This window comes from Oncorhynchus kisutch, linkage group LG26 (genome assembly GCF_002021735.2).
Source record: "Oncorhynchus kisutch isolate 150728-3 linkage group LG26, Okis_V2, whole genome shotgun sequence".
Taxonomy (NCBI): Eukaryota; Metazoa; Chordata; class Actinopteri; order Salmoniformes; family Salmonidae; genus Oncorhynchus; species Oncorhynchus kisutch.
Window position 1 is genome coordinate 13,125,880 of NC_034199.2, and position 12,318 is coordinate 13,138,197.

At 39.8% G+C, this 12,318-nt stretch overlaps 1 protein-coding gene across 1 annotated transcript in view; it reads right to left on the reverse strand.

The window, feature by feature from the left end:
* csrnp3 (cysteine-serine-rich nuclear protein 3) overlaps nt 1–12,318 on the reverse strand; it is a 65,433-nt gene that overhangs the window by 11,579 nt on the left and 41,536 nt on the right. The window lies entirely within an intron of this gene.

The following is a 12,318-nucleotide window of genomic DNA, read 5'->3' on the forward strand; positions in this document are numbered from 1 at the left end:
GGAGGGAAAGACACGAGGGAGAGGAGGGGGGGTTAGAGAGATGCAGAGGGGGAGGGTATGGTGAAGGGGAGGGGAAGAGAGGTAGAGCGAGAGAGTGAGCGAGAGAATAAAGAGAGAGAGAGGGGCAGCGGAAGAAAAACATTTGATTCCAGGCTCAATAACCCAGTAAGATATAGGGCACAGTGCTTAATAAAACCACAGGAGGAACCATTGCATGGCTCACAACACTGAGATTGGAAGTAAAATCTCCAGAAAGTGACAAATCCAGCAAAAGAGCCTTATTTGTGCTAATTCTAAAGGTCTTTGAATCATTGAAAATGTATGTATACCTCAGACAAATGGGAATTAGCTTACCTCATACAAGCTAATTATGCCACAAGTTTACTGGCCCCAAAACCAACTAAATATCCAAATCATCACAGTAAAAATATAAGGATCTCACATCACAGTGAATACTACAGTATATCACACACAGAGAGGAGCCCATCTACTTGTGTAATAGTTGTCCCCAGTGAAGTGATTATAGTAGAAGCACCTCCTATCCAAGGAAGTCCTGTTTAGTGTGGCTGCGGCTTGTGGAGTCAGAGGGATGATACCATTCTTACACGCAATCGGAGAATGATTCAACATTAGAAGCACTGCACTTCCTCCTACAGCTTTGGCTTAATCTACTGCTTTATAGTCAGACAGGAAGTAAAATCCACACTGGAGCAGTGCTGTTAGGAGCTACAAGCTCTATGTCTGATTACAGACAAAAAGGCAAACATACAGAGACAGAGTTACACCAAATGTCAATAAATGTACTTCAATACACACACAAACATATTCTATTTACTCCTCTGCCCACAAAATGTGTATTTCAAGATGAAGACATGTAACACTTTGTGCGAGGGCCTAATACACAGTGCACAATGTAAATCCCCAGTGCCTCTGGCGAATGCCTATGTTTAGTGGGCGGTTACACTGTGAGAAGCATGTTTTTTTACAGTGACATGTTACGTGTTACGGGATTACATTGTTTTATTGATAAACCATTAAAACAAAGCTGTCATCCCTCTCAGGCAGGGGCAGTCTGCTGCGTGTGAGTGTCCTCACTGAACATACTGAACTTTCCCTTGACAGCAGCCTGGTCTCATAGACTAGTAAATGTAAATCCGGGACACTCAAATTGGTATGACATGTTTACTACGTTTGTTGTGGTTACATAAGACGGAAGGTTAGCTAAAAAAAACTAGAAAATTCCAAGCCGTTTAGGTATATAAAAAATGTTTCAAGTAAAAAATATACAACATTTGGCCTTTTCTACTATAGCGCATAGAAACACATTGAATAACACATTCATAAATGGCAACAAAAAAAATAGTTAAAGGTTTTGAAGTGTCTGTCCTATATCTAGGAGATATTATAAAGCTTTAGAAAGTTTTTCTGGAGACATATTTAAACAATGTATTTTTGTTGGCACAAAACTAACACCATACTTCCATTAATTTGTATGGATTACCTTCCGATGAGTGCTATGACACTCGTAGAGCAAAACAGAGTACACCATCGTGAGTCCCCCCTTTCCACAGTTGGGTAATATTAGTTTTGTAGGCCAAACCATTCAGACGTTTTTGTGAGAAGACCGATTTTCGGGATGTCTCAAGGGTCTGACAAATATCGCTGTAGCTCGGCCACCTTCCACTGCAGATGCGGAAGGCCGCCATAGGTGGATGCAGTGGATTGAGACTCAGCCCATGCAAAACAGATCTAGCTTAAACTGATTGATTTTGATGGCAATTTTGTCATTATATTACTTAGATTGTCGCACGGGTGTGGCCCAGCCAGAACCCGATCAAACATTTCTGGAGAGACCTGAAAATAGCTGTGCAGTGACACTCCCCATGCAACCTGACAGAGCTTGAGAGGATCTGCAGAGAAGAAACTCCCCAAATACAAGTGTGCCAAGCTTGTAGTGTCATACCCAAGAAGGCTCGAGGCTGTAGTCACTCCCAAAGGTGCTTCCGCAAAGTACTGAGTAAAGGGTCTTTTCATTATATTTAAAAAAAATATATATATATTTTTTGTTTTTTAAAATTTAATTAAAAAAATATATATATTCTAAAAACCTGTTTTTGGTTTGTCATTATGGGATGTTGAGTGTAGATTCATGAGGGGAAAATCATATTTACAATAAGGCTGCAATGCAACAAAATGTGGGAAAGTGAAGAGGTCATTTACATATACATATATATACATATATATATACATTATATATACATATATATACATATATATATATACATATACATATATATATGCATATATATACATATACAGTGCCTTGCGAAAGTATTCGGCCCCCTTGAACTTTGCGACCTTTTGCCACATTTCAGCCTTCAAACATAAAGATATAAAACTGTATTTTTTTGTGAAGAATCAACAACAAGTGGGACACAATCATGAAGTGGAACGACATTTATTGGATATTTCAAACTTTTTTAACAAATCAAAAACTGAAAAATTGGGCGTGCAAAATTATTCAGCCCCCTTAAGTTAATACTTTGTAGCGCCACCTTTTGCTGCGATTACAGCTGTAAGTCGCTTGGGGTATGTCTCTATCAGTTTTGCACATCGAGAGACTGACATTTTTTCCCATTCCTCCTTGCAAAACAGCTCGAGCTCAGTGAGGTTGGATGGAGAGCATTTGTGAACAGCAGTTTTCAGTTCTTTCCACAGATTCTCGATTGGATTCAGGTCTGGACTTTGACTTGGCCATTCTAACACCTGGATATGTTTATTTTTGAACCATTCCATTGTAGATTTTGCTTTATGTTTTGGATCATTGTCTTGTTGGAAGACAAATCTCCGTCCCAGTCTCAGGTCTTTTGCAAACTCCATCAGGTTTTCTTCCAGAATGGTCCTGTATTTGGCTCCATCCATCTTCCCATCAATTTTAACCATCTTCCCTGTCCCTGCTGAAGAAAATCAGGTCCAAACCATGATGCTGCCACCACCATGTTTGACAGTGGGGATGGTGTGTTCAGGGTGATGAGCTGTGTTGCTTTTACGCCAAACATAACGTTTTGCATTGTTGCCAAAAAGTTCAATTTTGGTTTCATCTGACCAGAGCACCTTCTTCCACATGTTTGGTGTGTCTCCCAGGTGGCTTGTGGCAAACTTTAAACAACACTTTTTATATCTTTAAGAAATGGCTTTCTTCTTGCCACTCTTCCATAAAGGCCAGATTTGTGCAATATAAGACTGATTGTTGTCCTATGGACAGAGTCTCCCACCTCAGCTGTAGATCTCTGCAGTTCATCCAGAGTGATCATGGGCCTCTTGGCTGCATCTCTGATCAGTCTTCTCCTTGTATGAGCTGAAAGTTTAGAGGGACGGCCAGGTCTTGGTAGATTTGCAGTGGTCTGATACTCCTTCCATTTCAATATTATCGCTTGCACAGTGCTCCTTGGGATGTTTAAAGCTTGGGAAATCTTTTTGTATCCAAATCCGGCTTTAAACTTCTTCACAACAGTATCTCGGACCTGCCTGGTGTGTTCCTTGTTCTTCATGATGCTCTCAGCGCTTTTAACGGACCTCTGAGACTATCACAGTGCAGGTGCATTTATACGGAGACTTGATTACACACAGGTGGATTGTATTTATCATCATTAGTCATTTAGGTCAACATTGGATCATTCAGAGATCCTCACTGAACTTCTGGAGAGAGTTTGCTGCACTGAAAGTAAAGGGGCTGAATAATTTTGCACGCCCAATTTTTCAGTTTTTGATTTGTTAAAAAGGTTTGAAATATCCAATAAATGTCGTTCCACTTCATGATTGTGTCCCACTTGTTGTTGATTCTTCACAAAAAAATACAGTTTTATATCTTTATGTTTGAAGCCTGAAATGTGGCAAAAGGTCGCAAAGTTCAAGGGGGCCGAATACTTTCGCAAGGCACTGTACATATATACATATACATATACATATATATACACATATACATATACATATACACATATACATATACATATACATATATATACATACATATATATCCAACCCGGAAGCCAGCCGCACCAATGTGTCGGAGGAAACACCGTGCACCTGGCAACCTTGGTTAGCCCGCACTGCACCCGGCGAGTCACAGGAGTCGCTGGTGCGCGATGAGACAAGGATTTCCCTACCGGCCAAACACTCCCTAACCCGGACGACGCTAGGCCAATTGTGCGTCGCCCCACGGACCTCCCGGTCGCGGCCGGTTACGACAGAGCCTGGGCGCGATCCCAGAGTGTCTGGTGACACAGCTGAATAAATACATATATTTAACCTCTTTATTATGGCAAGCCTAAATAAGTTCAGGAGTAAAAAGGTACTTAACAAGTCACATAATAAGTTGCATGGACTCACTCTGTGTGCACTAATAGTCTTTAACATGAATTTTGAATGACTACCTCATCTCTGTACCCCACACATACAATGATCTGTAAGGTCCGTCAGTCGAGCAGTGACTTTAAAATAGGGATTCAACCACAAAGACCAGATTAGGTATTCTAAAGACACACAAAAAAGACACCTATTGGTAGATATAAAAAGCAGACATTGAATATCCATTTGATCATGGGGAAGTTATTAATTACACTTTGGATGGTGGATCAATACACCCAGTCACTACAAAGATACAGGTGTCCTTCCTAACTCAGTTGCCGGAGAGGAAGGAAACCGCTCAGGGATTTCACCATGAGGCCAATGGTGACTTTAAAATAGCTACAGAGTTAAATAGCTGTGATAGGAGAAAACTGATGACGGATCAACAACATTGTAGTTATTCCACAATACTAACCTAACTGACAGAGTGAAAAGAAGGAAGATGGTACAGAATAAAAATATTACAAAACATGCACCCTGTTTGCAACAAGGCAATAAATTACTGCAAATATGTGGCAAAGCAATTCGTGTTTTTTCCTGAATACAATGTGTTATGTTTGGGGTTATCCAATACAACACATTACTGAGTACCAATCTCCATATTTTCTAGCATTGTGGTGGCTGCAACATGTTATGGGTATGCTTGTAATTGTTAAGAACTGGGAAGTTTTTCAGCATAAAAAGTAAGCGGAATGGAGCTAAGCACAGGCAGAATCTTAGAGGAAAACTTGGTTCAGTGTGCTTTTCACCAGACACTGGGATATTAAATAATCTTTCAGCAGGACGATAACCTAAAACCCAAGGCCAAATCTACACTGGAGTTGCTTACCAAGAAGATAGTGAATGTTCCTGAGTGGCCGAGTTACAGTTTTGACTTAAATCTACTTGAAAATCTATGACAAGACCTGGAAATGGTTGTCTAGCAATAATCAACAACCAATTTGACAGAGCTTGAAGATTTTTATAAAAGAATAAATGGGCAACTTTTGCACAATCCAGGTGAGAAAAGCTCTTAGAAACTTACCCAGAAAGACTCACAGCTAAAATCCCTGTCAAAGGTGCTTCTGCAAAATATTGAGGGGTGTGAATAATTATGGAAATTAGATGTTTCTGTCATTTATTTTCAATATGTTTTCACTATGTCATTACGGGGTATTGTGTGTTGATGGGTGAGAAAACATTTTTGTAATCAATTTTGAATTCAGGCTGTAACACAACAAAATGTGGATTAAGTCAAGGTGTATGGATACTTTCTGAAGGCACTGTAAATGTGCATAAAATAACTCACCAACAATAATTATTGAAGCATTGAAGTTAAAGACACCAACCCAACATTCACATGTTCAGGCTATCCTACGTTCAAATTTGTATGTTTTTCTTTCCGACTAAAACGATAGACATTTGCATAATATAAAACTCACCAAAAGTAACCCTTGAATTGTTCAAGCTAGATACACCCGCTCCAACTTTGATATGTTCAGGCTGTCCTAACTTTTCATCTACCTACTTTTTCAACTATAAACAGTCACCACCATTACCACAGCAAAAACTACCACTGCTATAACGTATTTCAAAACCATACATAATTTAAAACATGCTAGCCAACATTTTCTTCAGGAAATGTACTTTCCAGTGATCACTGTTAGCCTGAAGAGTGTATTTATTAGATACAACAACAGCTAGCTATCAGTAGGTCTACATTCAATAGCCTAAAACTTTTGAATCATTACATCATCATTCAACTAAAATCAAACTTTATTTACACTGAACGTTTTACAAAAGTTAATTGCGCATCGATCTGAAACCCACAGCTTTAATGAGAGTTGCTTTGCTTTCCTAAGAGTGTTGTCCACATGATCCTCGCTTTTATTCCCATTCAATGACAGAAGATCACTTTGTCTTATGTCTCTCTTGTTTTAATTTTCACACGCAACAACTGTAGTTTAGACATTTTTGTTATCTAACTGACTCACAATCCAAAGTAGTATGGTTGATATAGTAGGCTATCAAAGTAATCGGACCAATTTTTTTTACTACATTTAAACTTTGACCACTAACACAAAAATACTTTTAAAGAGTTAAAGGAAGTCCCACCACCAATTGCACATCATCTACAATTACCACCTAGTTGTTATTATTCTTCACAACGCTACTCCTCTTACAACATTTAAGATAGAGATGCCGTTCAAACTTTTAAAGAGTAGACTGGTCTGGAAGAGAGTGGTTTTATACATTTTAAACTATTTAACTTATTGTCGTTTATTTGTCCTCCATCCACGTTCATGGCTTGGCCTGCTAGCTGTATGAATCGCCGTGCCTCCAGCTCGCCTAGCTACTCACTGGACTCTATGATCCCTCGGCTACACATGCCTCTCCCTAATGTCAACATGCCTTGTCTATTGCTGTTTTGGTTAGTAATTCTTGCCTTATTGCACTGTAGAGCCTCCAGCCCTGCTCAATATGCCTTAGCTGGCCCTTATTTTCCACCCCACACACATGCGTTGACCGCACCTGGCTTAAATGGTGCCTCTAGAGACAACACCTCTCATCGTCACTCAATGTCTAGGCTTACCTCCACTGTACTCACATCCTACCATACCCTTGTCTGTACATTATGCCTTGAATCTATTCTTCCTCGCCCAGAAACCTGCTCCTTTTACACTCTGTTCCGAACGCACTAGACAACCAGTTCTTTTAGCCTTTAACCAAACTCTTATCCTACTCCTCCTTTGTTCCTCTGGTGATGTAGAGGTTAACCCAGGCCCTGCAGCCCCAGCATCACTCCCATTCCCCAGGCGCTCTCATTTGTTGACTTCTGTTACCGGAAAAGCATTGGTTTCATGCATGTTAACATTAGAAGACTCCTGCCTAAGTTTGTTTTATTCACTGCTTTACCACACTCCGCCAACCCGGATGTCCTAGCCGTGTCTGAATCCTGGCTTAGGAAGGCCACCAAAAATCAAAAAATTTCCATCCCTAACTATAACATTTTCCAAAAAGATAGAACTGCCAAATGGGGCGGAGTTGCAATGTACTGCAGAGATAGTATGACAGAACTCTGCAGGCTATCTAGGTCTGTGCCCAAACAATTTGAGCTTCTACTTTTAAATATCCACCTTTCCAGAAACAAGTTTTTCACCGTTGCTGCTTGCTATAGACCACCCTCTGCCCCCAGCTGTGCCCTGGACACCACATGTGAATTGATTGCCCCCCATCTATCTTCAGAGCTTGTGCTGCTAGGTGACCTAAACTGGGACATGCTTAACACCCCAGCCGTCCTACAATCTAAGCTTGATGCCCTCAATCTCACGCAAATTATTAATGAAACCACCAGGTACAACCCCAAATCTGTAAACACGGGAACCCTCATAGATATCATCCTAACCAACCTGCCCTCCAAATACACCTCTGCTGTTTTCAACCAGGATCTCAGCGATCACTGCCTGATTGCCTGCATCCGTAACGGCTCTGCGGTCAAACAACCACTGTCAAATGCTTATCACTGTCAAACGCTTCCTAAAACACTTCAGCGTGCAGGCCTTTCTAATCGACCTGGCACGGGTATCCTGGAAGGATATTGAACTCATCCCATCAGTAGAGGATGCCTGGTTATTCTTTTGCCTGATCCTTGACTTCGGCGATGTCATTTACAAAATAGCCCCCAAAACTCTACTCATCAAACTGGATGTAGCCTATCACCAAAGCCCCATATACTACCCACCACTGCAACCTGTATGCCCTTGTTAGCTGGCCCTCACTACATATCCGTCGCCAAACCCACTGGCTCCAGGTCATCTATAAGTCTTACCTAGGTAAAGCCCCGCCTTACCTCAGCTCACTGGTCACCATAGCAACACCCACCCGTAGCACAGGCTCCAGCAGGTATATTGCACAGGTCATCTGCTGCCAATGACTGGAACGAATTGCAACAATCTCTGTAACTGGAGACTCATATCTCCCTCTCTAACTTTAAGCATCAGTTGTCTGAGCAGCTTACCGATCACTGTACCTGTACACAGCCAACCTATAAATCGCACACCCTCATCCCCATATTATTACTTACCCTCTTGCTCTTCTGCACCCCAGTATCTCTACTTGCACATCATCATCTGCACATCTATCACTCCAGGATTAATGCTAAATTGTAATTATTTTCACCTCTAGGACCTATTTATTGCCTACCTCCCTACTCTTCTACATTTGCACACACTGTACATAGATTCTATTTTAATTTTATTTTGTGTTATTGACTGTACATTTGTTTATGTGTAACTCTGTGTTGTTTTTGTCGCACTGCTTTGCTTTATTTTGGCCAGGTCGCAATTGTAAATGAGAACTTGTTCTCAACTGGCCTACCTGGTTAAATAAAGGTGAATTTAAAAAAAAAAAATCTTAAAAAGGGATTTCTTCAGCATTCATCACACCCACCATTTTATTGTATTAACTGTAAACAATGTAACTTATTACACAAATCAGTTATTTTGACCACTTTCCCAACTTCAAATTCTTATTTTTTTTTAATCAACTATAAGTATAAACATTTGCATAAGTTAGCATAAAACATCACACCAACAGTAAGTCTTGAACCGTTTAACCTTTCACTGCAGTGGGCTAAATCAGGGTCACACAGTGTTTCTTGGTAGTCTTAAACAAATCTACTTGGAAACAAAAGTATACACCTCACACATGGTCATGAGTTTTTAAAAATAAGACATCGGTACCATGTTAAATATAGAGTTGAAATGTATTACATTTTGAGTTTGCATCCCAATATTACATTTTATAAACATCACAGAAGACTGAAATATAACAAAAACGTTTGACATTAAAACACTGGATTTTCTGCATTTGAAAAAAAGTATGTTTATTAATTATGAAAAATATTAATAACGTTCCACCCACGAGGCCACTAGAGGAGGCCACTAGAGGAGGCCACTAGAGGACGCTTCGGTCATTCGACTGAATGAAATCGGATTTCTTCCACATTCTAAAGCTTCCATTGTTGAAAACTCCCATGACTACCAACATTCTACTCACTGTAAACATTCTAACTTTAGACACAAATCAGCCACTTTGACCACTTTCCCAACAACTTAAACAAACACTTAGAGGGTATGACATCTTGGTCTACTTCCATGGAGTGATTTAATTTTTTTAAAATTAAGATGTTGCATTGAATTCAATATTTTTGCATTTGTAATTTCTAAATAATGAAATGAATATTGAATTTAGTTGTAAAATGTTATTTCTATTTAATTAAATATTCAAATGAAATATTTCTGTATTAAGTTTCAATATGGTAGATATTGCATTCTTGGTCCGTGTATGAAGTTTCATCATCATTTCAAGTTGAGAAAAGTTTTAAATATTCAATTTCTCTAATGCATTCAGGTTCCGTTTTCAAATTCAGTTCTCTAAATTCTGATTCAAACCAACATCCTGGTACTTTGCTAGCTATTATGACCCAATGCCTGAAAGGTGAGACTATGGAGTATTTACATGCCTTAAGCCGCACAGGACACATTACAAGGTAGTGTGACAAACAAACACAATTTGACCCCCATAAGAATATTGTTGAATATCCCTGTGTAGCAGAGCCTGGGGAGAGGCCACTACCACAGACCAGAGCTAGGAGGGGTTTCAAGGTACATAGGCTCAGTGAGGCAGAGTTCAAACGTAGGTTTTTATTATTTGTACAAATTTGTACTAACTAGGCTGAGTGAGTTTGCTGAACTCTGGACGTTGTATACGTTTATTAATTACAGATGTCACAGCCTTCATAACCCTAGAAGTGCAAAACAGGGCCAAAGTTTGCTGTTCTTTGAGATTGTATATGGTAATGTATTACAGATGTTACAACATTAAAGATCACAGTGCAGTTGACACATGTGTGCGGTTGTATAAGCGGGTTAACCGACTTATACAACCGCACCAGGCCCATCCCTCAGTTAAAAAAAAAAACCAAAACAGAAATGGGGAGTTGCTTTGTTATCGTTTCAATTAGGAACAACGTTTTTTGTTACTGAGGTTATAGTCTAAGTTCCTTCTTCTTGAGCATTTCTGGTTTTAAGTTACGTAATAAAGAATCTATGTTTTAACGGTTTACTCTGCCTCACTGAGCCTTTGTACCCTGAAACCCCTCCTAGCTCAGGTCCATGGCAGTGGCCTCTCCCCAGGCTCTCCTACACAGGGATATTCAACTACAGTGAGCTCCAAAAGTATTGTTTAAGCTCTGTACTCCAGCACTTTGGATTTGAAATGATACAATGACTATGAGGTTATCGTGCAGATTGTCAGATTTAATTTGAGGTTATTTTCATCCATTCATTTTGAACCATTTCGAAACTACAACACTTTTTGTACATAGTCCACCCTATGTTAGGGGACAAAAAGAATTGGGACAAATTCACTTAAAGTCTTCCAAAGTTTAGTAATTGGTCCCATATTCATAGCACACAATGACAACATCAAGCTTGTTAATCTACAAACATGTTGGATGCATTTACTGTTTGTTTAGTTGTCTCAGATGTGTCATTTTGGAGTCACTTTTATTGTAATTTTGGTACACTTGAAATGATGGTTTGTAAACTTGATACACAGACAAGGATTGCAATATCTACAATATTGAAATTGAATATACAGTACCAGTCTAAAGTTTGGACACCTATTTATTCAAGGGTTTTTCTTTATTTTAACTATGTTCTACATTGTAAAATAATAGTGAAGACAACAAAACTAGGAAATAACACATATGGAATCATGTAGCAACCAATTTTTTTTAAACAAATCAAAATCTACGTTATATTTGAGATTCTTCAAAGTAGCCACCCTTTTCCCTGATGACAGCTTTGCACACTCTTGGGATTCTCTCAACCAGCTTCACATGGAATGCTTTTCCAACAGTCTTGAAGGAGTTCCCACATATTCTGAGCACTTGTTGGCTGCTTTTACTTCACTCTGTGGTCCAACTCATCCTAAAACCTTCTCAATTGGGTTGAGGACTGGGGTGATTGTGGAGGCCAGGTCATCTGATGCAGCACTCCATCATTCTCCTTCTTGGTCAAATAGCCCTTACACAGCCTGGAGGTGTGTTGGGTCATTGTCCTGTTGAAAAACAATTGACAGTCCCACTAAATGCAAACCAGATGGGATGGCGTATCGCTGCAGAATGCTGTGGTAGCCATGCTGGTTAAGTGTGCCTTGAATTCTAAATAAATCACAGACAGTGTCACCACAAAGCACCCTCACACCTCCTCCTCCATGGTTCATGGTAGGAACTACACGTGAGGAGATCATCCGTTCACCTACTCTGTGTCTCACAAAGACACGGCGGTTGGAACCAAAAATTGGAGTCATCACACCAAAGGACAGATTTCCACTGGTCTAATGTCCATTGCTCGTGTTTCTTGGCCCAAGCAAGTCTCTTATTATTATATGTCCTTTAGGAGGGTTTCTTTGCAGCAATTCGACCATGATGGCCTGATTCACGCAGTCTCCTTTGAACAGTTGATGTTGAGATGTGTCTGTTACTTGAACTCTGTGAAGCATTTATTTGGGGTGCAATTTCTTAGGCTGGTATCTCTAATGAACTTATCAGCAGAGGTAACTTTAGGTCTTCCTTTCCTGTGGCAGTCCTCATAACAGCCAGTTTCATCATACAGCTTAAAGTTCTTTTGACTGCACTTGAAGAAACTTTCAAAGTTCTTGAAATGTTCTGGATTCACTGACCTCCATGTCTTAAAGTACTGATAGACTGTCGTTTCTCTTTGCTTATTTGAGTTGTTCTTGCCATAATATGGACTTGGTCTTTTACCAAATGGGGCAATCTTCTGTATACCACCCCTACCTTGTCACAACACAACTGACTGGCTCAAATGCATTAAGAAGGAAAGAAATTCCACAAATGAACTT